At 48.9% G+C, this 25,560-nt stretch overlaps 1 long non-coding RNA gene across 1 annotated transcript; it reads left to right on the top strand.

The window, feature by feature from the left end:
- Window positions 1–18,251: 18,251 nt before the first annotated feature.
- LOC143401759 (uncharacterized) lies at window positions 18,252–19,261 on the top strand. Its single transcript, XR_013091698.2, has 2 exons — window positions 18,252–18,538; window positions 18,755–19,261. It is a non-coding gene; the product is annotated as an uncharacterized LOC143401759 (long non-coding RNA).
- The last annotated feature ends 6,299 nt before the right edge of the window (window positions 19,262–25,560 follow it).

Below are 25,560 nucleotides of genomic sequence, written 5' to 3' on the forward strand. Positions count from 1 at the left end.
TAGGTTATGAGTTTTTTTTTGATTAGCCAAATTAAATTCATAATGAGCAGTGTTGTAATGTTATGTTTCAACTTGGTGATATATCTAGAAGTTAAGTAAGGTTCTTTTTGCAGTGTTAAATTCTAGTGCTAAACAGGTACATATGGGTGTGGCAAGTAGACCTGAGGTCAACCTAGACTTATTTCTAGGTGTCTGATTTTCAGCAAGTCACTTTATCTTCCTAGACCATGGGCTCCTGAACTGTAAAGGGGATCTTGTTCCTTCTCCCTCAGCATCTTCCAGGAGTAGCCTGGGGACCCGTCTTGGGAGGGACAGGTGGCCAGCTTCAGCTAGTCAGAAAACCTGGTGACTTGTCCCTGGGGACAGCCAGGGGTGGGCATGTGACCTCCATGGGCCAATCAGAGGCACTCAGCTACTTTCCCTGTGGTACTGGGAAATTCCTCCACATTCCCCCCAATGTGGAGGAGCTCTCAGCATGCTGGTGAGAGCCTGGAGCTGTGGGTGCTACCGCCTGGGCCTCAGAAGGAGGCTTATGCAGGAAAAGACAGTGAGATCTGCACAGAGGTCAAGCTCTGGAGCCTGGTGGGAGCCCTGGAGCTCGCCCCACTCCTCTTGCCACTGCAGCCCATGTGGGCCTGGTTTCCTGTTGTTATTTGAATGACAAATGGAGATGCTATTGCCACCCTGGAACTTCGATGAGATTAAAACAGGGTACTGCAGCAGACTGCTTGGTACAGGGCCTGCCAATTTTGTATGTTTTAGGGGATTTCTCTTGAACTTTCCAAAATTCAAAAACATTCCTTTTTTAAAAATTTCTGCCGCCATCCAATTGCTTAAATTTTCATGACAGTTCCTCTGTCTGCAAGGTTTTTTTTTTACTTTTTTTTAATTGTTCTTTTTAGATATACATGCCAGTAGAGTGTATTTTGACATATTGTACATCCTTGGAGTATAACTTATTCTAATTAGGATCCCATTCTTGTGGTTGTACATGACGTGGAGTTACACTGGTTGTATATTCATATATAAATGTAGGAAAGTTATGTCTGATCCATTTTACTGTCTTCACCATCTCCATCCCTCCCTTCATTCCTCTTTGTCTAATCCAATGAACTTCTATTCTTCCTTCCCCTACTTTATTATGTGTTAGCATCCACATATCAGAGAAAGCATTCCACCTTATGGTTTTGCGGGATTGACTTATTTTACTTGGCATAATAGTCTCCAGTTCCATTCATTTGCCAGCAAATACCATAATTTAATTTTTCTTTATTGATAAATAATATTCCATTGTGTATATGAACCACATTTTCTTTATACATTCATCTGTTGAAGGGCCCTAAGTTGTTCCCATAGGTTAATTATTGTGAATTGATCTGCTATAAACATTGATGTGGACACTTCACTGTAGTTTGCTGCTTTTCAGTCTTTTGGGAATAAATTGAGGAGTGGGATGACTGGGTCAAATGGTGGTTCCATTCCCAGTTTTCTAAGGAATCTCCATTTTGCTTTCCAGAGTGGTTGTACCAATTTGCAGTCCCACCAGCAAATTGGTACGAGTGAACCTTTTCTCCACATCCTTGCCAACATTTTATTGTTACTTGTATTTTTGATTGTTGCCATTCTGACTGTAGTGAGATGGAATCTCAATGTAGTTTTAATTTGCATTTCTCTTAATTGCTAGAGATTTTAAACACTTTTTCATATAGTTTTTGACCATTTATATTTCTTCTTCTGTGAAATGCCTGTTCAGTTCCTTTGACCATTTATTGATTGGATTATCTAAGTTTTCTATCCAAAATAGATTGGTCATTCTTGTTAGTCACACACAGTATTTTCTGCAGGATTTTGCTTGAAATTTTAGCCTGTAATTACTACTTTGTGATTCTCAACAAAAGCAGACCTGATATGGATGGTTGATATTTGAAGAGTAAGGAACAATTATTCATCCTTTCTCAAGATAGTATGTTTTGTTGGGTTAAGTTAGATAATCAGGATGCAACATTCTCAGACAGGGTTTATTACCATCTCTAACCCACCAGGCATGTATCTTCCATGGTCTGCCTGCAGGGCATTTGTTGGTGAGCTGCAGAGCCTGTTCGGGAGGCCGTCCTGAGCCCACTCTCTCTTTGTGTTGGACTCATTCAACTAACTGGTTTTAGAATTTCAGAATCTTTATTGGCTGTCCTAGGAATGGTGGAGATGGATGAAAGAGAAGACCAGAGGGCCAAGTAGGTGCTGGGAGGCATGGTGACTCAGGGCCTTTGACTTCTCAATGGGCCTATCAGGCTGTTGAGTGCTTTTGGCTGTTGATATTTTTGACTCAGGTAGATTTGCTGGGAAGCAGCCTTCTTGCAAGTCCAGGGCCTCTGTTCCCAGGCTGTCAGAACAGCTCCTGCTCCCACCTCTCTATCGAGCCCTGGACGTCCAGCTTAACCTAAGCAGAGCCCTTAACCTTCACCGTCACCACCTTCCTTCAAGTACTTCTCTTGATCTGGTACTGCCCTTGACTTCCCACAGCCATGTCACAGTCGCCAGCTTCTATCCCAAGCTTGTTCGCATCTACTTACTTTCTTCAAATGACCCTTAGTCATTTCTGTGTTTTGCAATATGTGAGGTCCAGAAATTTGTTAGGAGTTGCCAATCTCTTGAGTGTTCTGCAGCAGCCATTGCTATGAAGATTCAGGTACACCAGTGGGACTTTCTGAAATTTTTTTGTTCCTACAGATTGTGCTATGGTTTTGTTTTATATTAATAAAGTAGTGAAAACGGGCTTAGGAAAAGATGTTTCAACTCTTCTTTAAAATGTTCATAAATACCTCCCCCGACAGTTTAGAGTGCCCTGACAGATGTCACATGATCATGAGGAACAATAGAAACGCCTCCTATTCTGGGAAGGCAGAAGGAATCGTATTTCAGTCCTCCAACTGTGACCTAAAGTGGTGGGTGACACAAATGATCTCCTTTAAAAACTGTTTTCTGAATAGAGAAGGGAGCAAATCCATCCTTTGCTGTTGACTCCAATATATTACAACTAGTTTTCACTCTGTGTCTAATGTGTGACATGATAAAGGTATTGAGGCTAAGCATACTGCAATTTCTAGGTCCCAGGTACATATGTGTGTGTGTGAGTGTATTCACATATATAAATAATACATAAATGTCTATTTTATATTTATCATATTTGTTTGTGTGTGTATATATACACACATATATTTGAGATGAGGTCTCATTATGTTACAGTTGGTCTCAAACTCAGGATCAAGCAATCCTCTTATTCAGCCTCCCAAGCAGCTTGGACTAAAGGCATATGCCACCATGCCTGGCTCCTCATTACCTTTATTGACATTTTTATTGTACATTCTGATTACATCAGAATTCACTCTTTTTTTTTTTTTGTAGCTCTAAGAGTTTTGAAAAATGCATAATGTCATGTACCCGTCATTGTGCAGCATTCACAACTGTTCTGCTTCCTTACCCCCCAGCTGCCCACTAGAACCCTGGCAGCCCTGCCCTATGACTGTCTCGAAGTTGGCCTTTCAGGCATGTCATCGAGCGGGAACCGGGCAGCATGTCTGACTGGTTCCTCTTGGCAGCAGCCCTTGAGGTTCCTCAGAGTCTTCTCATGGTGGATCCCATTTCTCTTTATTGAAGGGCCTTTTGGTTGCTTCCAGTTTTGTGATCATGAATAAAGTGGCCTAGCATTCTGTCCAGGTTTTTTATTAGGCCCAGGTTTTCAGCTTCTTTGGATGGATAATAGGAGCACGATGGTTGGTCATGTGGTGAGAATGGGTTTACTCTTGCAGGGAACCACCAACTGTCTTCCCTGGTGGCTGTGCCCTCGCAAACCCCTGCTACCGTGCCTGAGATTCCTGCCGCTCCACGTCCTCGCAGCCATTGATGGGGCAGGTCATTTAGACTTCAGCCATTGCTAATAGTTATGTAGGGATATTTTATTTTTGTTTCAGTTTACAACTTCCTAATGACATGTGAGATTGAACATCTTTCACATGATCATTTTCCATTTGCAAAACTACCTCAGTGAATTGTCCACTCAGATCTTTTGACCATTAAAAAAAAAAATAGTTTCTTTTTTGTTGTTGAGTGACAAGAATTCTTTGTATATTTTATTTATTTATTTTATTTTATTTTTATTTTTTAGTTGTAGATGGACACAATATCTTTATTCATTTATTTTTATGTGGTGCTGAGGATCGAACCCAGGGCCTCACAGCTGCAAGGCAAGTGCTCTACCATGAGTTACAGCCCCAGCCCCCTTTCTTTGTATATTTTATATGCAAGTCCATGATCAGATATGTGTGTTGCAAAGATTTTCTCTGTGACTTTTCTTTTTATTCTCTTCCAAGTGCCTTTCACAGCATAGAAGTTTTGGTTTTTAACATAGTCCTATTTGTCATTTTATTTCTTTCATGGATTATTCTTTTGGTAGTGTCATTCCCAAAACCAAAGTTAACTAGGTTTTCTTACATATTATCTTCTGGAAGTTTTACGGTTGTTCATCTCACAGTGAGATCTTTGATTTGTTGAATTACACATTTTATGAAATGTGCTAAGGTCTGTATATACCTGGGTGTAGTAGTGCATGCCTGTGATCCCAGCAGCTCAGGAGGCTGATTCAGGAGGATGGCGAGTTCAAAGCCAGCCTCAGCAACAGCAAGGAGCTAAGCAACTCAGTGAGACGCTGTCTCTAGATAAAATACAAAAGAGGGCTGGGGGTGCTGGGGTTGTGGCTCAGTGGTGGAGCGCTTGCCTAGCATGTGTGGGACCCTGGGTTCGATCCTCAGCACCACATAAAAATAAATAAATTAAATAAAGGTATGGTGTCCAACTACTACTAAAAATAGCCACCCCCTCAAAAGATCTGTATGTAGATCTTTTTCCTCCATGCAGAAGTCCTGCATTTCCAGCAGCATCTATGGGAAAGATTGTCCTTTCTCGATTGAATTGCCTTTTATTTTTTATTTTTTGTCAAAAATCAGTTGATTATATTTGTGTGAGACTACTTCTGGGTCCCCTGTTCTGTCTTATTGTTTTATTCTTTTGTCAATACCCCTCATTGCCTTATCACTACAGCTGCACAGTGAATTAAAGTTGGTGGTGCTGTCCTCCGACTTGGCTCTCCTCAGCATCGTGCGGCTCTTGGGGTCTTTGCCTCTCCATGTAAACTGCAGAGTAACTGGACTGCAGTACAGCTTGTTGGGATTCTGTGTTGACTCTGTAAATCGAGTTGGGAAGAACTGACATCTTAAAAACATGGAGTCTTCCTATCTACGGACATGGGATGTTTTTCCATTTGTTTAGATGTTCTTTTATTTCTTTCATCAGAATGTTATAATTTTCCTCATATAAAACTTGTACATATTATACCTATCTTATACCTAAATATTTCGTTTTGGGGGGTTACTAATATAAATGGTATTCTGATTTTAGTTTAAAAATCCACTTATTTATTGATGATATATAGAAAAACAATTGACTTTTGTTTACTTACCTGTATCCAGCAACCTTGCTATAATTGCTTGTTGGTTCTAGGATTTTATTTTTGCTAAATAATCAGAATTTCTGCATAGGCAGTTAGTTGTGTCATCTGCAGACTAAGATGGTGGTCTTTCTTCCTTCCTGTCTACTTTTCTTCTCTTGTCTTACAGCTTTACCTAGGGCTTTCAGGATGAGCTGAACAGAAGTGAGGAGAGGGAACACTCTTGCTGTTCCTGATTCTACAGACAAAGCCTCTAGCTTTACACCATTAGATACAAGGCTAGCTGTAGGCTTTTTTTTGGTGTTATTTGTCAATATTAGAGGATTCCCAATTATTTCTAGTTTGCTGAGTTTTTAAAAATCAAGAATGGGTGTTAAATTTCAAATTTTTCTTCATCTGTTGCTATGATCATATGACTCTTTTTCTTTAGCTTATTTATATAGTAGATAAAATTAATTAGATTTTGAATATGATATGCCTTGTATATACAGGATAAACTCCACCTGGTTGTGGTGTATAATTCTTCTTATACATTATTGGATTCTATTTGCTATTGTTTTGTTGAGGAATTTATATCTATGTTCATGAGAGAGATTAGTCTGAATTTTCTTTTGTTTATATTTTGTCTGATCTATGAGGTCAGGTGTTTTAGTCAGCTGTTACATCACTGTGACCAAAATATCTGAAAAGAACAACCTAGAGGAGAAGTTTAGGTGGGGCTCATGGTCTCAGAGGTCTCAGTCCCGGAAGGCTGACTCCATTGCCGGGACCCAGGAGAGGCAGCTCATCATGGGGGAGGGCCCACAGAAGAAAGCTGCTCAGCCCATTGGGGGTCAGGGAGCAGAGAGAAGGGGCTGCAGGAAAGAGCCCCCCTTCCAGGGCAGCCCCCTGGGACCCACTCCTCCAGCACACCCCACCAACTCAGTCCATTCCAACTAAGATGGACTGATCAGGTTACAGTTCCCACAGTCCGATCATTGCACCTCTGAATATTCCTGCACTAAAGAAGTTTGGGGACACCTCAGATCCAAGCCATGATATTAGGTGATGTTGTCCTCACAGAATGAGTCAGGAAATTTCAGATTCTGTATATTCTGGAAGAGGTTGTAAACAATTGGTATCATTTCTTCTTTTAAGTGTTTGGTACAATTCACCAATGCAACCTTCTGGGCCGAGTACTTTATCTTTTGGAACTTATTAAACTATTGGCTGAATATCTTTGATAACTATAGATCTGTTCCCATCGTCTTTCCCTATCGGCCCCTCCCATCTAAGTCGTCAAGGTGGGGGGCATACAGTTGCTCATATATTCCTTTTCCACCTTTTCAACGCACAGGGGCTCAGTGCCCGCTTTCATTTCTGATTAGTAACTTGTTCTTCTGTCTTCTTTTCATGCGGTATAGGTCTGTCAATTTTAGTTTTTCTGGAGCTTCTCTATGTATTTCTGTTTTCGATTTATATTTTTGCTCAATGTGTAGAATGTCTCTTCTTCTGCTTGTTTTAGGTCTGTCTGCTTTTCCTCTGGTGTCCGGGTGGGAGCTGGCAGTGGCTCTGGTTGTGACTTTCTAGGGCCTGCATTCAGTGCTGCACATTTTTCTTCAAGCACTGCCTTTGCTGCATCTCAGATTTTATGTTTTCATTGCATTCAAAATATTTTTTAAAAATTCTTTTGTGGCTTCCTGTTTGACTCATGTCTTATTTCATGATGTTCTCTGATCTCCAAATATTTGAGAATTTTCCATCTGTTTCTATCAATGATTTCTAGTTAATTCCTTTGTAGTCTGAGAGGATGCTTTGTATGGCTTCCACTCTTTCCAAGTGTGCAGGCATCTGTGAGGCCCAGAGTGTGGTGTGTCTTGGTGAGTGTTTCATCTGAGTCGAGGAAGTGTTCTGCAGTTCTCAGTTGATTCAGCAGATCCTTGGTGCTTCCCACTTGATGGACGGCATCCTTGCTGCCTTTCCACCTGCTGTCTGGAGCTCTCCAACGCAATGGTGCATTCATCTGTCTGTCCTTGCAGTGTGTCAGCTTTTGCTCTGTGTATTTGAGTGCTCTGCTGTTGGATGGATACACTGTGAAGATTGCTCCTACTCCTTGGGCAGTTGACCCACGTCATTATGCAGTTGCCCCTCTTTATCCCTGTCAGTCTTCCTTGTTCTAGAGTCTGCTGTATCTGGAATTAATATAGCTACTGCAGCCTTCTTTGTTTGGTGTTAGCCCTTTACTTTTAACATGTCATCATCTTTGTATTAAAAGTGGGTTTCTTGTAGATCCACACAGCTGGGGCTGTCCATCCTTTTGTTTTATTTTTATGGCACTAGGGATTGAACCCAGGACCACCCCGTATGTGGTAGGCAAGCGCTTTCTCATTGAACTACAACTGCAGCCCAAGCTTTGTTTTAATTGGTATATTTTAATTGGTATATCTAAATATACCAATTAAAACAAAGATATTCACATTTAATATATTCATTATCTTGACAGATTGATATCTAGCATATTTGTAACCTTTTTCTAGTTTTTGAACTCATTATTTTTAAAAAATTTCCCATTTTCTGCCTTCTGTGGTTTTAATTGAGCATTTTTTATGATTCTTTTTTGTTTCCTTTCCAAGTTTATCAATTCTACTTCTTTTAAAATGTATTTTAGTGGTTGCCCTACTGTTTGCTGTAGTAGACATTTAGAACTAATCTAAGTCCAGTTTCAAGTGACACTACACTGTGCCATGGCCAGGGTGGGTGCCTTATGAGACTGCTCCCAATCCTTCCCTCTTGTCCTTCCCCAAACCACTCCACCCATTCCACTTACTTCTAAGTTGCAATCATCCAATGCTTTGCTTCTTTTAATTATATTGAACTGTGATATTAGGAAAATGAGAAGCAAAAGCTTGTTTGGCCTTCATTCTTTCTTCCTAACACTCTTCATCAAGGGGATCTGAGTGTCTGACTTATATCACTTTCTTTCTCTCTGCACAGCCTTTTGAACTCTCCTTGCAAGACACGTCTTCTGATGGCATTCCCTCCATTTTCATTTGTCCAAAAAAAAAAAAAAAAAAAAAATCTTCATTTCTCCTTAATTTTTAAGAGAATTTTTGAGGTAAATTCACACATAATAATGTTGACCATTACTAAGTGAGTGGTTCATTAGCATTTAGTTCAGCTAGAGCTGTGAAACCCCCTATCTAGTTCTAAAACGTCTCTGATTCCGCAGTGGGGCCAGACCCCACCCCAGTCTCCCCCCACTCTGCCCCAGCCCCTGGCTACCTCCAGTCTGAATTCTGTGTCTGTGGATTTGCCTGTTCTGGGCCTTTTATACGACGTGTGGCCCTCCACGTCTGCTGCTGTCTCTTGGCATGTTGGAGGGTGATCCTTGTTGTAGCACACGTCAGAACGCTGTTTCTTGTTAGGACGATCACATTCCATTGTGTGTGTACCAACTTGTCCATCTGGTGGAGTCGACCAACGTTGGGCTGTCCCCTTTAGCTGGGTCAGGAGTGCTGCCTTCAGCGCTGGTGACTTCTTTGAGTCAGGTCTTTTGGGTAGGTTCCAGGAGCTGAGGTCTGTTGCTCCATGTCCCTGCCAGCACTTGCTGTTTTCTACTTTGGTTGCTAGCTGTCCTGAAGGACACAAGGGCACCTCATTGTGTTTGATGTGCATTTCTGTGACAGTGATGCTGTGGAGCATCTTTCCATCTTGTGGCTGTGTAGTTGGGAAGTTCCCTGTGACGTGTCTGTGGACCCACTGATTCCTGCCTTGGGCATGCTCCATCAGTTTTCACTCCTGTGACTGTGTTCTCAGGTTCTGGTGTTGCCTTCTGGGTCTTTCTGAAGTGTCCCTCTCTCTGCTTACATTACCCATCTCTTCTTGCCTGCTGCTTACCTTTTCCACCAGAGTCAGGTGATGGTTTGATTTGTTCCCAAGGCAGGTTACTTTACAAAGAAAAGAGGTCCATTCAGGCTACAGTTCTGGAGGCTCAAAGGTGTGGCACTGGCCTTGGCTTGGCTCTGGTGAGGGACTCCTGGTAGAAGGCTCCCAGGGCAAAAGTGTCTGAGTAGGAGAAGGTCGCTGGCCAGGCGGGAGGCCAGGGAGTGAACAGGGCCGTGCTCAGGCTTCGTTACAACTTGCTCTTGCAGGACCTAACTGGGGTCCCACGGAGCTACCTTGACCCCAGTGCCCTGAGGATCTCCCACCTCTTAAGGTCCTATCTCATCACCATGACAGTTGGGACCAGCCTCCAGCACAGGAGGCTTTGGAGGACAGACCCCATCCAAGCCATAGCAGCCTTAATCTTATCAATTATCGTTTTCAAGCCCCATTTGCGGATTGCACGTTCTCTGCCATGGCTGCGTCTGTGGCTGTTTTCTGTCCCCTGTGGGTTGCTGTTTCCTTGCTGGAAGCTGGATGTGTGCAGTGGAAGTCAGAGCTGAGGCCGGGCCCAGCGTGGGGTGTGGCACCCCTGCTGGGAGTCGTACTGCTGGCTGCAGCTGAGGGTGAGGCCTCTGCGTCCCTCCAGGACCTTTTTTTCCTCTCGGAATTGTCTCTGATTTCCTTTAAACTTCTTGGGTGGATCCTGTCTTTCAGCTCTGTGACTGTAACCAGCCTGTGCTGGGCTTCCTCTGCTAGGTCCTGATTGGAGGGTGGGGCGAAGCATACTGGAGCTGGCCACTGTCCTGACGTCCTGGCCCTGATGGTCCAGATGGGTTCAGGGCTGGTTGCTGTAGGTTGTGGGTCAGTGTTCTGCAGCCGGGTGTGGCCTGGCGTTGTGCGCCTGAGTCCTGAGCCTCAGTGTTTCTATGCTGTGTCAGTATGTGGCTGCCATCTTGTTGAATTCCGACCCCTCATCTCCAGCACAGGGTTTCAAACATAGGCAAGTTTGCAGGTAGGAGATTCTATCCAGGCTCAGCTGAAGATTGTTTTGGTCTCGGATGAACAGGCAGTTTGCTGAAAAAGAAACCAAAGCAAGCTAACCTTCAGCCAGTGGCCAGTGCGCCAAGACGGGCTGGCGCTGACTGGGGCCAGGGCCAACTCAGCCCTGCTCCACAGCCTTTCACTGTTGTGCTGGCTAGCCCAGGCATGCCCTTCCTGGGGCAGGGAGGCCATACCTGCTCTGAGCCTGTGCCTGCACACCTGTGGGTATGCCGCCAGGCAAAACAAGTCACGTGGCCGAGCCCAGAACCAGAGGGGAGGTGCTGGGGGATGCCTGGCACAGAGGTGCACGCAGGCGGGAGGGCAGGGAGCTGCTCTTGCAATCTCCTGCCACCCCTCAGCCCTGGGTGAGGCCACATGATTTGCTTTGTCTGTGCAGGTGAAAATGGTTGGATAGAGAGAAAACAGCTTCACCCGTGGCTTCACAGTTCAGAAACTGTCACACATCAACACTACCTTTTAAATGAGACCTCAGTCCATGAGTCCAGAATTTATGAATTCATAAAGAGTTTAAAATGAGACCACTAATTACCTTCTTCAGTTCATTCTTTTATATATATATAATATATCTTATTACATAAAGAGTTTGGCAGTGCATATTTTATGAAAGTTTCAAGTGTCTTAGGTGGCTCTTTTGTTCATATAGTAGTTCTCTCCACCGTTTCTTAAATCCTCCAGGAGTTTCCCCAGTAAACAGCCTTTCATTTCACTTTGATTGGACTTAACTTCTTGATTAGGGCCTTGAGATAGCAGTGATCTTGTTGCTGGGCTTTATTTCCATTTACCTTAAATCCTGCTACAATAACTGTCACTACCCCTTGTTACGCTTAAAAGGACTCATCGAGAAATTTAGTTGAGACCATATTTAATACAGCAGGTGTGTGGATCGTAAAAGTCCCATTGTGTTTCACGTGTGTATCACTGTGAACCGTTCCATACCAGGAGAGGCGAGAGCCTCTTGTGGTTGCCCTGAAATGCTTTTGTATTCTGAAGACACAAATAGGTAACAAACATGACCTCCCAATAAACATCATGTAAGAACTTCTACTGAGTCGAACCTTCGTTAATAAGTTGCTTCATGCATGTAGAAATACGAATACTGAAGTGAAGGCATAATATATAAGGTGCTGCTTCTGTTTCAAAAATCGCTCTATAATTCTCTGTGGCTTGGTATTGCAACATTTTTATGCATATGCATATTTTTATGTCCATCCTGGGTTATTCGCGGCATAACCATGGGGGAAGTTGGTGGCATGTTTTCACATTTTTATGTCCCTTGTTTTATTCATTACACTGGTATGTTTTCTACAAGTGCTCTGCCAGGAACTCCAGTGACGACCAGGTCCAGTCAGTAAAGAGCTCTACCCTCAAGGAAGCTCTGGTTTAGGCGGGAAAGAAAAACGAGTCCATGAAGAACGGAAACAGGTTGGGAAGAAGGATGGGCTGTTGAGGGGTAGAAGGCAGAGAGGAGAGCATTTTTGGAGGTGAGACTCAGAATCAGAAGAATTGGAGGAAAACAGTGGTAGTGAGAGGAGGAAGAGGTCAAGACGTGGCAAAATAAGGAGCGAGAGTATCCTAAAGGAGCAACCATAGTGGAGCGGCCAAGATGGAGCGGCCAAGGGAGTGGTGAAGGTGGAGCGGCCAAGGTGAAGCGGCCATGGTGAAGCGGCCATGGTGGAGCGGTCAAGGTGGAGCTGCGAAGGTGGAGCGGCCAAGGGAGCGGTGAAGGTGGAATGGCCAAGGTGGAGTGGCCAAAGTGTGAGGGATGAGGAGCCCGGCTCCAGGGCCTCATGACAGGCATGGCCACAGGACAGGTGGGGTGGGGTGTTTACCAAGAGCAGTCGGGGGCCATCAGGAAGGTGAGAGATGTTCTGCTGGTGGGAGATGGGAACTAACAGAGTTGAGGGAGTGTAGGGAGGACACTTTGTCAGTGCTGGGCTGTAGGAGGCTGGCCCTGCCCGGAACACCACCTGTGGGAGGGAAGGAGTGTGGATGGGCTCTGGGTGAGCTCTGGAAACTGGATTCATGAAGTTAGAAGGAAGTATGTTCTGCTGTGGAGGGCCGGTGCTCCTGGGATTGCCTTGGATGATCCAGACTGCTCCCAAAGATACTCCAGGGGGGGAAAGAAGAGTTTCAGATTCCTAAAATGACTCTCAGTACCAACCATGAAAGCATATCTCTATAGCTGTAAAACAACTATTACCAAGCATACCCAGGTCGGCATGTGCAGCTCAAGAGCCCACCATCTTGACTGTTGGCCCAGGGCTGCTGGTACTTGGGCACTTATACGTCAAATGGCCCATGGCTTTGATGCCTGTTTGCCGTCTCTCCATTACGGCTCTGTGACCACAAATTGTTGCCCACATTGTACATACTGTGGTTCTCAGCTGTTCTGAGTCATGGAAGTCACCACAATACAGGGCATGGAGTTTGGGGAATTGACCATTTGCTTCAGATTTGGATTCTAGCAGGTTCTGAATCCAAAGATACATTTTTTTTTTTTTTAATGAATTGAAAGAAAACATCATTGTCACAGAATCCCAAGTCATTTCTGCCTGTTTTCTTAATTCTGGTAATCCCAGTAAGCAGCACAGAGCAGGCACCCAGCATGGAGTTTGTTGAACTCCTCTTCTTTCCTATGGAGGAGATAAAACAGGAGCCTCTTTCGCCTCTTTGATTAAGGAAAGATTCTGAAACAAAAAGTCACTCCATCCATTTTTGAACCACTATGGTATTGCCTGTATTTTTAGAAATACAGAAATACAGGAATGTGAGGAAGTTTGGCTTCAGAAATAAAGAGACAGGTTCGTGTCAGGCTCCATTGCTTATTAGATGCATATGATCCTGGGCAAGGTAGTAAACCTTTTCTGTGCCTCAGTGTCCTCATCTGGAAAATGGGAGTAATGGCATCTGCCTGCAGGACTTTTGTAGGGATTGAGGTGGATAACACACGGAAGCATCATCCAGGGAGGGTGAGTGCTCAGTGAGTGCAATCCACGTTTGCTGGTTTTGGTGGCCAGACAGTGTTACAGATGATCCAGGTGAAGCTGTGTTTCTGTCCCAGCTTTGCTTAGTGTTGTTCCTTAGGGAAGGGCACCCAAGGTCAAGTTCCAAGCAAAAATGCCAGTGGTGGTGTCTCCCTGAATAACGGAAGGCCAGGTGTGATAGGTGGGCAGGTACTGACACCTGACAGCTTGTCTCGCTTGAAGGGAAACTTGACTTGGCTCACAACCAGAGTCTGAGCAACACGGACCTCAGCATGAATGGTCTCCAACTTGTTTTCATGGTCTTCCTCGTTGGAGACGTAGTGAAGTCCACCATTTCAGACATCAGAATTAGCACTGAAAACATGGGGCTGTTCGTCGGATAGATGACAGTGACGCATTGTTTGCATGTCAGACACGTGTGTTGTTTGTCACATTGCCATCTATGCGTCTTTCTAGAAGGTTTCCAGTTTTACCTGGGTCAAAAGACAATCTGTCGTGCAGATGGCAATACTAAAAAAACAAAACCCTAGTGATGTGCCTGCCAACAGCCGCCGAGTCAGTGCGCTGGCGCTGGAGAAGAAGCCCTGCCCGGCAGACCCAGGTGTGGAGCAGGGTGCCAGCTAAGGGGCCTCGCAGTGCCGTCAAGCGCAGGTTCAGGTCCTGGCTGGCCTGCAGGTAGACACTCGTGTTCAAGAGGCCTCGCAGAGCCAGCTCCTGGGCGTGAGAGGGCTTTCCTCACCTGTCAGCAGAGTGGCTCTGGGGACGAGCTTTTGGTACCTGGCAGGCCCGTGTTTGCCTTGGAAGGTGCATTTGAGGTGGCTCCCTGTTTGACCTTCGCCTCAGGACCTCTTACCTGCTCCATGCAGCGTTGAGGAAACGCCTGGTCGTGAGGCGGGCAGAGCGAAGGAGAACACTGCCTGTGTGACCTTCCAGAAGTCATGGCTCTCGAAGCCGTCTGCACACTACAGATGCTGGATGAGAAGCAGAGCGTGTGGCCCCAACTCTGTGGCTGATCCGGGACTGGTGGCCCCCGAGGCATTGGTTCTCAGGGTCACACTTATGCTTCTGTTCCTCTTCTAGCTTCTCACAAACCATGCTCAGGTGGATGGAGAAGCAGGGAGGCCTGCGAGGCTGAGCTCTGGTGTGTGCTTAGCTTCACATCTTCAGACTGGGCCTCTCAGGGAAATGTCGCTGTTCTGTCCAACCTGCATTCCTGGTGTTGACCTGGTGTCTAAGCATGTGTACTACAGTGTGATTAATAGTGCAGAACAGCACGAGGCACGGACGTGGGTCATTACCCCAGCACCCCCCTCAGCTGCCCTCCTTTTTTCCTGGGCTGCAGTAATTGCTTTCTTGTCAATTGACATCTATCTACCTGGCATATTTTTAAAGTTAAATATATTGAGGTAAAAAATACAAGCACCTTAATCTCTCAGTTCTTTGATTTTTGACAGAGGCAGTGGTGTAACCACCACCCAAAGCAAGCCTTACAACATATCCAGAGTCAGGAAAATCTCCCTTGAGTGCATTTCTGCCGGTCCCTCCCTCATGCAGCGCCCCACCGCACTGGCCTTTGGGGCCTGTGGCTCTGCCTGTCCAGTATGCTGTGTGCCGGGAACCTGACAGCGAGCAGCCGCTCTAACTGGCTCTTCCCCTGGGTGCAGTGCGAGACGTGCTCCTGTTGCTACTTGTGCCCGCAGCTCCCTGTTATTGCCAAGATGTATTCCACTTGGTGAAGGCCCCTCCCTCTGTTTATCTCTTTGCTGTTGAAGGGGCAGTGAGTGGTTCCAGCTTTTTTGCAGCTAGGAATGAGCCGCTGTAAATGTTCATGGGTTGGTTTCTGTGTGAGCACACATTTGTGTTTTTCTTGGATGAATATTTAAGAGTGGGGTTGCTGGGTCTTGTGGTGAGTGTGCTCAAGTTTACCAGGTATGTAAGATTCTGACAGAGTCTTTCCCAGAGACGCCATGCGAGGGCCACAGCACAGAGGCTATTGCCTTAACTGTGGGTGGCCAGCCTTTTGTCAGAGAATGAGCATTTCTTCTTTATAAACCACCCTGACTCAGGTGTTCTGTTATAGTAGCACAACACAGGAAGATGTCTGCAGATGGTCATACTGGAGTACGAGGAGTAGATAAGATTCTTAAAATCAGAGGTTACAGGCGCTAGGGCTCAATGACAAGAAAAGGGTTGTCAGAATCCTCACACATCTGACTTGGATCTATTAAGAAGACCTTCAGACCCCCCTGGGCACGTCCTCCTGAGCTCTGGTGGTCCGTTCCTGGGTGTTGCCAGCAGATCGTGCTCCCTCCCCTTTTCCCCTGTCTTTCCTCTTCACAGAGACCCGGATGCTGCCCAACCTGGGCAGGATCGCTGCTGGGCCTGCAGCTGTTCTCCAGGCCCCACAGAAGCAAAGCCGTTCCTTCGGCCTGTGGAGATCCTGGAGGTAGAAGCTGCTTGAGCAGAACTGGGCCCGAGCTCCTGTTCTGTCGCACCCTGTACATGCCTGGGCAGCGAGGGGCATGCAGAGTCAGGCTTGGCGCACAGTCCACTGGCACCACCCAGGAATGGGCCACCAGAGCTCAGGAGGACAAGGCCCAAGGGCCAGAACTGCTGGCATAGCACCTCATTGTTTGTTCTCCCCAAAGGGTCAGGGACAGTGGTCATACGGGGCACAGACAGGCAGGGACTTGGAAAGCACAGTTGAAAACTGACTAGAGAAAGTTCTGGCAGGAAATACGTATTTAGGTCTGAACCAAAAGCAGAATTTTCCAGGTCCAGTGTGTGTAACTGGAGGGAAAAGCTGACTGACTCAAGCTGCATTCCCTGTGGGTCATCGGAGCACGCAGCCTGGCATCACGCAGGTCGAGCAGCGGGTTAGGGCCTCTGCCCAGAGCTCAGTTCCAAAGGACGGCAGCACCTGCCGAGTAGGGGGCGCCTCGTGGCCTTTGCTTGCCTGGGGGACTTGGCTCTGGAGTTACAGGAGTGTGAGGCGGGCTGGGAGCACACCAAGCAGGGATTATATGGGCTGGTATCTTCTGGCCTTAGAGGTGAGATGGGAAGAGAGGAGAGTCAGGAAGTGGGGTCTGTCAAACTCGCTCCCTGTGGACTGACCTGAGGGGCCTCAGAGGACAGATGCCCTGCAGCACAGCCTGAGGAAGAGGAACGGAGGAGAGGTGAGTGAGCTGCACAGGCCCTCCGATTACTACGTCAAAACCCAGGGAACATCTGACCTGAGATGGTTCCAGACACCTGTGAGGGGTGAGGCGTAGCATTACCAAGACGCAGCTTCTACACCAGTAAGAAGCAACCTGGTCTGCAACACAAGAAGCCCCTCATAGGAGGGCCGGCCGGGCCAGAGGTGTCCCCATAGACAGGTTTGTCAGATGGTCCTGAGGGTGGAACTCTCCAGGTGGGGACAGGGCAGGAATGTCCCCACTGCAGGAAGGTGGGGAGACCAAGACTTGTCCAGAAGAAAGGGATGAGGTGGGTGATAGTGGGGACAGCACTGGGCAGTGACAGAGCGTGCCTGGGAAGGGCCTGGCGAGGGGCTTGGTCTTGGTCTCGAATTCCTACACAGAGGTGACGGGGATACGCGGGAAGTGTTGCTTCTCTCCCAATCTGTACTTCTGCAGTCGGTGGACTATTTCTTCTGTGGTGCAATAGCCTTTCAATGATTTTCCCCATTTTAAGTGTATTTTTCTTTCTAATAAGATTGGAGCTTCTTGGGGATGGGTTGTACCTTTGTTTGCGGGTCCAGCGCCTGGCAGAAACTGCTATTCCAACTGCTCTCCCAGGGTGAGTAGGCCTGAAGCTGGGAGTGTGCGGCACAGAGCCGTGGATGGTTGCAGGCCTTCATGGGATGAGTGTGGTGGGGACCGGAAGGTGGGAGAAGGAGCCGCCAGGACCCAGAAGAGGCAGATGTGGGTGTCAGACCAGGCATGACTTGCCATGGGATGGGGAGTCCTTGCCTCAAACAGACGCCCACCTCCCGGGTCTCCTGGGCCGTACTGGCCATACACTTGCTTGGCCCTGATTTCCAGGGTCTTCTTCCCTTTGCTCCCTCTACAGCAAACCTGGCCTTGTGCTTCCAGAATATGTGAGAGTCCTCCCCCTCTGCCTCCCTCTTCCCACGGGCACCCACCACTCTGTGTGGCCCCCTCCCAGGGAGCTGCAAGCCCGAGTTCTTGTGACCAGCAGCTGCCCTGGACAGTCCAGAGGTCTTGTTTCCTCTGTGTTTTCAAAACTCTTCCATCTGACATGCTAGTGTGTTTTGTTTTGTTTCTCTGGTTTTTTCCTCTCTCTCTAGAGTGCACATCCATGAAGGCAGAGCTGTTTCGCATCCATCCTGTTTACCTTCAGCATTTGGGACAGTGCCTGCGCAGTGTAGGAGCTGGTGACCTTTGGCTGGAGGGAGGGATGCTTGGAAGGGTGTTCTGCCTCTCTGGTCTCCCTGGCCCTCTCCAGGCCTAGAGGATGGGGTGGCCAGGCCACAGCCCCAAGTGGGTCCCCTCCTTGCCCCAGGGGGTGGAGGAGGAGGCTCCGGCAGAGCCAAGCTGCAGGTGTGTGGGGTCAGTCATGGGCTCTCAGGCCTTGAGTTCGTTGCAGATGTTGACTTTTTGTTTAAGAAGGTAGAAGCACACACCAAGCGGTCGGAAGAGTGGCCAAGGGTCCACTCAGGTGACGAGGAGGGCAGGGGGCGCCAGGCTCAGAGGGCCTGAGGACAGGAGCTGAGATCCAGAGATGGGAAGCAGTGAGGAGGGTGCAGGGTGGCCCTGTTGCTGCTGGTGTGGGAGGGCTGAGGGGCCTAGCACTGTTGAGAGGGATCGGGGTGGATCGAGGGCGCACGCATGGTGCAGTCTGCCAGGCTGCTTGTGGGTGTGGGGAATGGTCTCGGGAACCAGAGCCCTGCAGTGCTCAGTTCAGGGCCAGGTGGGTAGGGCAGGACGCCCAGAGCCAGCGGCTCCCTGTTCACCGACCTCTGCCCTCAGTGCACTGCTGCTCACACTTCTCTGGGACCCAGTAGAAGAGGAGGTGCTTTCTTTCCTGTGCACCCACCAGTCCCTCTAGAGGGGAGACAGCCCGCTGCAGTTGGCACCCACTGAGAAGCGCGAACAGTGAGCATCAGGTACACCTTGTTCATGGGCGGAGCCAAGCGATTGCTCAATCCTTAGCAGTAAAGCTGGCGGGATCCTGAGCACCTTCCCTCCTGGGTTCTCACCTGTGGCCCCTGACTGAGTGGCACGCAGAGTGCGATCTGCTGCTGCTGGGCATGTGGTACTGGTGTGCTCCATCTCAGACCAGCACAAGCTGATTTGCCCTCACCTTTCGCCCTGGGGTCTAGACTGATGGTGAGGCCCTGGGAGCACAGGGCAGCTGCGGGGCACATGGAAGAAGGGTGGAGATGGAAGAGGCAGCTGGATTCTCAGGTAGATGGTAGCAGCAAGCCTGGCTGTGGCCCGTGGTATTTCAGGCCAGCAAGGGCTTCCGGTCCCCCACCTTCCTGTCTTGGGTAGGTACATGAGAAGGACACCAGTCCTCATGTCCCCGTGGCTCCTGCACCTGCACTGTCACCTTAACTGGACCTGGTGGATTCTCTGAAGGAGCTTCAGACAGCACAGCAGCTGGCCACACTGGGAAGGCCATTCCCAGCAGGTGTGACGCCCAGCCAGGTACCAGGCACTGGAGTCTTCTCAGAGCTTCCTCTTCTAACTGCAGAAATGTCGAGGAAATAGCCACTCAGGTAGCAAAGATTGGCTTGGCAGCCGCTGTTTTATAGAGCTATTAACTCAGAGACACCATTACTTAAATGTAATTTTTATTATTACAATTAAAGACTGATTTGATTTTATGAGATCATGTATTTTTATTTTATGGACGTTTTATAGATAAATTCAATTGAAAATATCACTCCATATCTAAAGTGAAATGTAAGCGAGCAGAGCGTTAGAATCATACTGTACTTCTCTTGAATGTCAGTGCGACCCATGCTTTGTCTCTTGCTCTAATGGTGTGATAACCAAAGATAAGCCAACTTGCCCATTTTGCTCATGAAGTCACAACCAGTTGTTGGCTTCTTAAGTCTGTCACATCTATATGCTGGTGCTAGGTGCAGCTCCGCAGCAGAGCACCTGCCCAAACTCCAGACCCTGGGTTCAATTCCCAGCACCCACCCACCCAACCCTAAAAAGATAACTTTATTGTTGATTTTTTACAGAACATCAAGTTGACTTCCTTTCAGCTGATTCTCAGAGGAAGGGATTTCTCTGGGTCAAAGAGAGCTTTCATTGTTGTTTCACTGTTTGTGCAGAGTTGTAAAAATTGAGCCCAGACACTCCAAATGCCAGCTGTGGTCCTAAGGCCTGGGGAGGAGGGAGGCGAGGGCTGCTGGGCCAACCCTGGCAGGCCACCCCCGCCTGCCTGGCACGCAGACTTGCCACTTCTATGTACCTGTGGTTTTTTTTTTTTTTTTTTTTTTGGGCAGTCTTTTTCTTTCTTTTTGGTTTGTTTTTTTGAAGGGCAAAAGAATGTGCAGACGTATTTGCACTAAATAGATTAAGCTGTTAGTAAACATGTCCCCTTTAAATCAGCTTCTGAGGACAAAGGAAGTGCTTTGCAGCAAGTTCCAGAGACAAACCAGGGGAGGCAGAGCCCTCCCACTCCCCAGGGGAGACTGGATTAGCTTCTTCCTGGGCTCTGCTGCTAAAGCTGCTCTTCTTTCTCTCCCTGGCTTTTCTTGGGAAGGAAACCTGTTTTCTTCCACAGTCAGATTAGCATAAGAACAAGTAACTGCTTCTCAGGAATTCGGCTCTTTCCAGGGGTCTCAGAGCTGTGGTGCTGAGTCCCTGCTGGAGTGGCTGCAGATGCCCTGTGCCCCCCTCTGGGCCTGGCTGGAGGATAGTTAATCTCACTGTCAGCTCTGGGAACAGAGGGGAGCTTGTTCTGCGTCTGTGGTCTGGGCTGAGGCTGTCCATGAGTGGACACTGGCTTCCTGTGAGGGTGTCGCTTTAGTGTGTGGGGGGCCAAAAACGGCCAGTGGATTTTCAGCAGATTTTGTTGGAAGTCTTTGGTCCTGGGAGGGGAATGCAGAGCCTGAGGGATTCTGAAGGAGGAGGAGTGGCACAGACAGGGAGTGACCCTGGGGGGTTGCTCAGGTCTTCCCTTCAGGGCCCGCTTTCCAAGTACAGGAGCCCGGGTGTGGACTGGTGCTGGAGGAGGCCAGCCCGGGTGTGGACTGGTGCTGGAGGGGGCCAGCGGCCAGAGCTGCTTCTCCTCCAGCAGGTCTACTTACTTAGGTTTTTAAAGACTGCTTACTTCCAGTCTTAAAGTGGAGCTGGGTTGTATTTGCTATTGAGAATTTGGGGTTTACCCACCCAAGTGATGGAAGAGTGGTCCGCACCTGTTCTCAGATGTGGTGTTGACATTTCTTTCATGAGTCCTTCAGAGGAGGCGGCTCTGTCTGGCAGTCCTTGGATAAAGAGTTCTGCTCAGAGAACCGCCAGTCCTTAAGTCCTTTACTAAGGAAGTACCGGCCAAGACGGGGCTGCAGTGGTCCCCAGAGCCTCCACTCAAGTTCCCGGAGTTCTGTGGGGCATCTGGGTGGGGAGCTCCTGCTGGCCCCCAGGCAGCGGGTTGGGGCTGGGCAGGGTGGCTCCCGGGCACTCACTCAGTTCACTTGGACCAGCTGTAATCCCCAGCTGGAGGGTAGGAGCTGGGAAAACAGGGCTGTTTTCTTTCAGCTCTTCTCTGGGTCGCCGGATTTTCTACACCCAGATTTCTCAGTCCTAAGGTTGGTGCGCTGGACTTTAAGGTGGCCCACGGCCTTGGGAGAGTGGTTGCAGGAAGTAGTAGGTGGAACCCACAGCAGGAGGCCCAGGTGCCAGAGGGGGCCCATTGCCTCCCTGTGACAGGTGGGCAGGAGGCCTCTGGCCCACCCACCTCCCATGCTCAGAGTGGCAGAGCTACATTTTGCTAATCATGACTCCATGTTGCCTTAACCTTGACCCTGGTGATGAAGATAACCCTTCCAGAGGTCCCTCCTGCTAAGGGTTCTGGTGACATCACAGCAGCTTGTGACCAGGGCACTGCCGGGGTCCGATGGAGACAGAGCACGCCCTTCCCATGGCTTCCCTGAAGGGCACTGCTGTAATGAGACAGCAGCAGGGGCTGCCGGCCACCTGGGTCTTAATGGCATTTGGAGCTCTGCCTGGCTTCCTGGGTGCCTGGGGAGCTTCAGCCAGGGGACTTTAACAGAAGTGAGGTGGACTGCCCTGTTCCCTGGTGACACTGGCTCTCGGTGCTCTTGAGTCCCTGCATCCACCCTCTAGAGGTTGGAGGCCAAGGAGTGCCATGGAGGGACTCCTGGCCCCATCTCTAGATGCCCATGTGGGGCAGAGCTCCTGGGACCAGCCCTCAGCTGCCAGCCGGGACCAGAACATCGCACTGCACTGGTCCCGGAGGAGAAATGAATATTCATTGTGTAAAACCACTGAAACGCTGTCTAAGCTAGAGGGTTCCTTGACAGACCCTGTGGCACCTCCAGCCCCTGACTCTGTGCCAGAAAAGGGAGGATTTCCACGTCTGCTTTACCCTGAGCCCAAGCCAACTCAAAGCTTGTCTTTAAATCTTGCTTTTCCTCCGGGACAACTTCAGATTTAAAGAAGAGTTGGAGAACATTACTGGGTGCCACGTGCCTTCACCTGGCTTGCCCCCGTGTTAACATCCCATTGACTGCTCTGTGGTCACTGAATCAGAAGGCTCATCTAAGAGCTAGGGCCCTGACTGGACTGCATTCGGGCTCTGTGGGGGTGTCTAGTTCCAGAGGTGATGAACTGTGAGGGCAGATGGCTGGCTCCTGTCACTGAGATCAGAGAAGCAAAGGATGGTTTTTGTAAAATCGGAGGACAGTCAGCAGTCCTTGGTGTTGTTACCAGAAAAACACGTGAAAAAGCAGCAAGGGGCTCTGAGCCTGATTGGATCCCAGGGCAGGAGCCATGAGATCCCCCGAGGGAGGTGCCAGGTGGGAGCAGGGTGAAGGCGGAGGAAAGGCCAAGGAGTGTGAATCTGGGGCATGATTCTAAGTATCTGTGAAAATCTAAGGTTTGCATAGAGAGATGCAGGCGTGACGTGTGCCAACTGGCTGATGTGACGTGTGCCAACTGGCTGATGTGACAGGTCAGTGCTCCTCCAGAGATGGGTCAAGGGAAGCAGAGTCCTTGCCCTGAGAGGCGATCCTGCGCCTTGCTTGTCCACTGCTGCCACCGCGGCACAGGCCGGACCTCACGCTCCCAGAGCCTGCAGGGCGTTGGAGGAGGCCGGGCTTGCGGTGAACTCCTCTCTCCCCCTTCCCGTGGCCCACCCTGGGCACTGTGTCTCTGGGTGTGGCTGCCCCTTCAGCTCCCCCCTGCACACACAGGAGGGCATGTTTGGGGGCTGAGCTGGGGAGCTCTGCTGTGGGTGCTGCTAGAGAGGACAGCATGAGGGGGAGAGCCCTGGAGCTTCCTGGTGCCTAGATGTGAGGGAGGGAGCACGTGGGGGGAGGAGGAGGCCAAGCCAGGTGGTGCAGACACACGGCGAGACCCTGCAGGCAGTCTTCCCAGTGCCCTTGGTCAGCTCTGGCTGGGCAGCAGTACCACAGATCTGTGACCTAAGTAACATGTTCTTCCACAGCTCCCGAGTCCGGGTCCAGCACCCAGGGTCATAGGTGGCTCTCCTTGGCCTCACCTGGGCTTGCAGACACCATCTTCTCTGAGTCTTTCCATGGCTGATGGCTGTCCCTCTGCATGTGTCTGTGTCGGGCCCACCCCAGTGAATTCATTCTAACTCACCACTCCTTAAAGGCTCTAACTCCAAGTAGATCCCACTGGGGTTAGGGCTTCAGTTCATTGATGTTTTAGGGCTTCTTGTAGTCCATAACAGCCTGTCTTGAACAAAATTATCTGTAGACTGGAGTCACATATCCTGGTGAGGTCAGTTTAAGAGGCCAGGTCAGAGGACTGCGGCCCTTTGGTTCCTAAAGCTCTGGATGCCAGGATAGCCCAACTGAGCTGCAACCAGCGCAGTTCTTCCCACGGGCACAGCCTGCAGCAGCCTGACCCAGAGGGCCCCCTGCATCTGTGTCAGGAATGGCCTGGGGGGAGGAGAGGGCCTGAGCTCCCGGCCCTGGCCTGCCCCAGATCAGGGTTCCCAGGCTGGGAACTGTGGGCACAGTTTCCACTGACTTGATCCTGTGATCCAGGGTTTCCTAGCTGTTGGTTATGCCTGCCTTTCTGCCCCACAAGCTCCCATGAAAGTCGACTCAGTGTGTAGAGAAAGCCTGGAGACTCTGGGGCTCAGGGCCAGGATGTGAATCTTCACTGCCGTGGATACTTGCTTAGAGTTTGTTGGACCTTACCTTCACGGCAGAGAAAAGCCCACCTGACCTCATGCACAGACACTCCAGGGAGGCCCTGGGAAGGTGTCAGTGAGCCTGGGCAGGGGTGCGGAGTCTCTGGAAGCACAGCCCCTCTGTGCTCCTTTGGGGTCCAGGTGCAGCTGAGGGAGGCAGGCAGCAGGCAGAAGTTCCTTCAGATGTTAGAGTTAGCGTGTTTGGTGTGGGGTGGAATAGCATGCGTAAAGATCCCCAAGAATCCATGGGCAAGCTACTAGAACTCACAGGTCAAGTTTTCTAGGTCGCAGGATACAAAGTTCTTAATACTTGCTCCTCTATACACTGTCATTAGCAATTTGAAATACAATTTTAATAAATTACCACTAGCATCACAGACCCAAAATGAATGACAATAAACTCTCTGCACTGAAAATCACAGAAGCTCTTGGAGATAAGTGAAAAATAGCTTGATGGCTTTGCAGTGTCCACAAACTGGAAGCCACGTTGTCGAACGGGTGTCATCCTCTCCAAAGCCATCTGTAGACCATGCAATTCCAGTGAAAAATTCCCAGGGATATTGTGTGCAAATAGATACACATTCTAAAGCCCATGAAAACAAAAAGGGCCAAGAGTTGCGAAAGCGGTTTTGAAGAAAACAGTTTGGAGAATGACTCCTCTTGTAACCCCCCGAAGCTGTTGGAGATCAAATGGGCAGACAGGGTAAAGGGCTGCATCTGCAACAAGCCCCCAGCTGCTCTCCCCCCCGCATGACGCTGCTCTGATGGCGGCCGCCGCTGCTTTGGTCAATGTAGGCTGCTGCACTCTGGGTGCCTGGACTATGGAGATCCATTTCCTCACAGTTCTGGTGGCTGAAGTCTGGGGTCGGGGTGCAGCGTGGTCAGCTCTGCTCAGGCCTCCTCTGGGTTGCAGGCCACAGCGTTCCCATGTGCCTCACATGGCTTCAGGGCTGAGCAGAGGGTGAACAAGGCTCCCGACGTGGATCCTGTCAGATCAGCCTCCACCATGATCTCATCATGTCCTTGGAGGCTCCCTCTCCACACGCAGCCTCCCTAGGTTAGGGTTCTAAGACTACAGGGGTCCTTCCTCCTTCCCTTCTTGGAATCTGGAAGCTTAAGTTGGACTTGTGGCTCACTAGTGTGAAATGTTTTTCTCATACATGCCCCTACGGCTGCATGTTTCCGTTTGGTACTAGGAAAGCTATTTCATATCTGTGTCTACGTAGAGAGAACTTTTATAATCATTCCAGTCTAACTTTGCAATGTCTCTGCATGGTGACACCAGTGGGCAGGGCCCTGTCTCACAGCTGTGTGGAATGGCAACGCAGCCCAGTAGGCACTGGGTTCAAGGTTTCTGTTTTATGGACATGAAACGCAGTGTCTGGATCACGGCTATCCCACCTGGACCACAGCCTGCCCTCGCCCTTGCTGGCACTGTGGCAATGGTTAGATACGTGAGTCTCTGCTCTTCAGCTCCAAACAGGGAACATGAGGTGGGAGCTCCCCTGCTCTGGCTCTGGGGCGCTCGGTTCACAGCGATCCTGTGTTTGCTTGGTGTGTCTTGTGCATTCTCTTTGGTCCTCAGCTGAGTTCAAGGACACTTTGCTTGGAGTTCTGCTCCCTGCAGGCAGCACACTGTGGACTCGGCCCTACTGCACAAGTCTGTACTCGGGAGGAGGGCTACCTCTCAAGCCCTGGAGGGACAGCATCTTTGCCTTGCTCTACTCACGGATAGTGGTCTGCACCTCATCTTCAGGGCTGATC

This window comes from Callospermophilus lateralis, chromosome 1 (genome assembly GCF_048772815.1).
Source record: "Callospermophilus lateralis isolate mCalLat2 chromosome 1, mCalLat2.hap1, whole genome shotgun sequence".
Lineage (NCBI taxonomy): Eukaryota > Metazoa > Chordata > Mammalia > Rodentia > Sciuridae > Callospermophilus > Callospermophilus lateralis.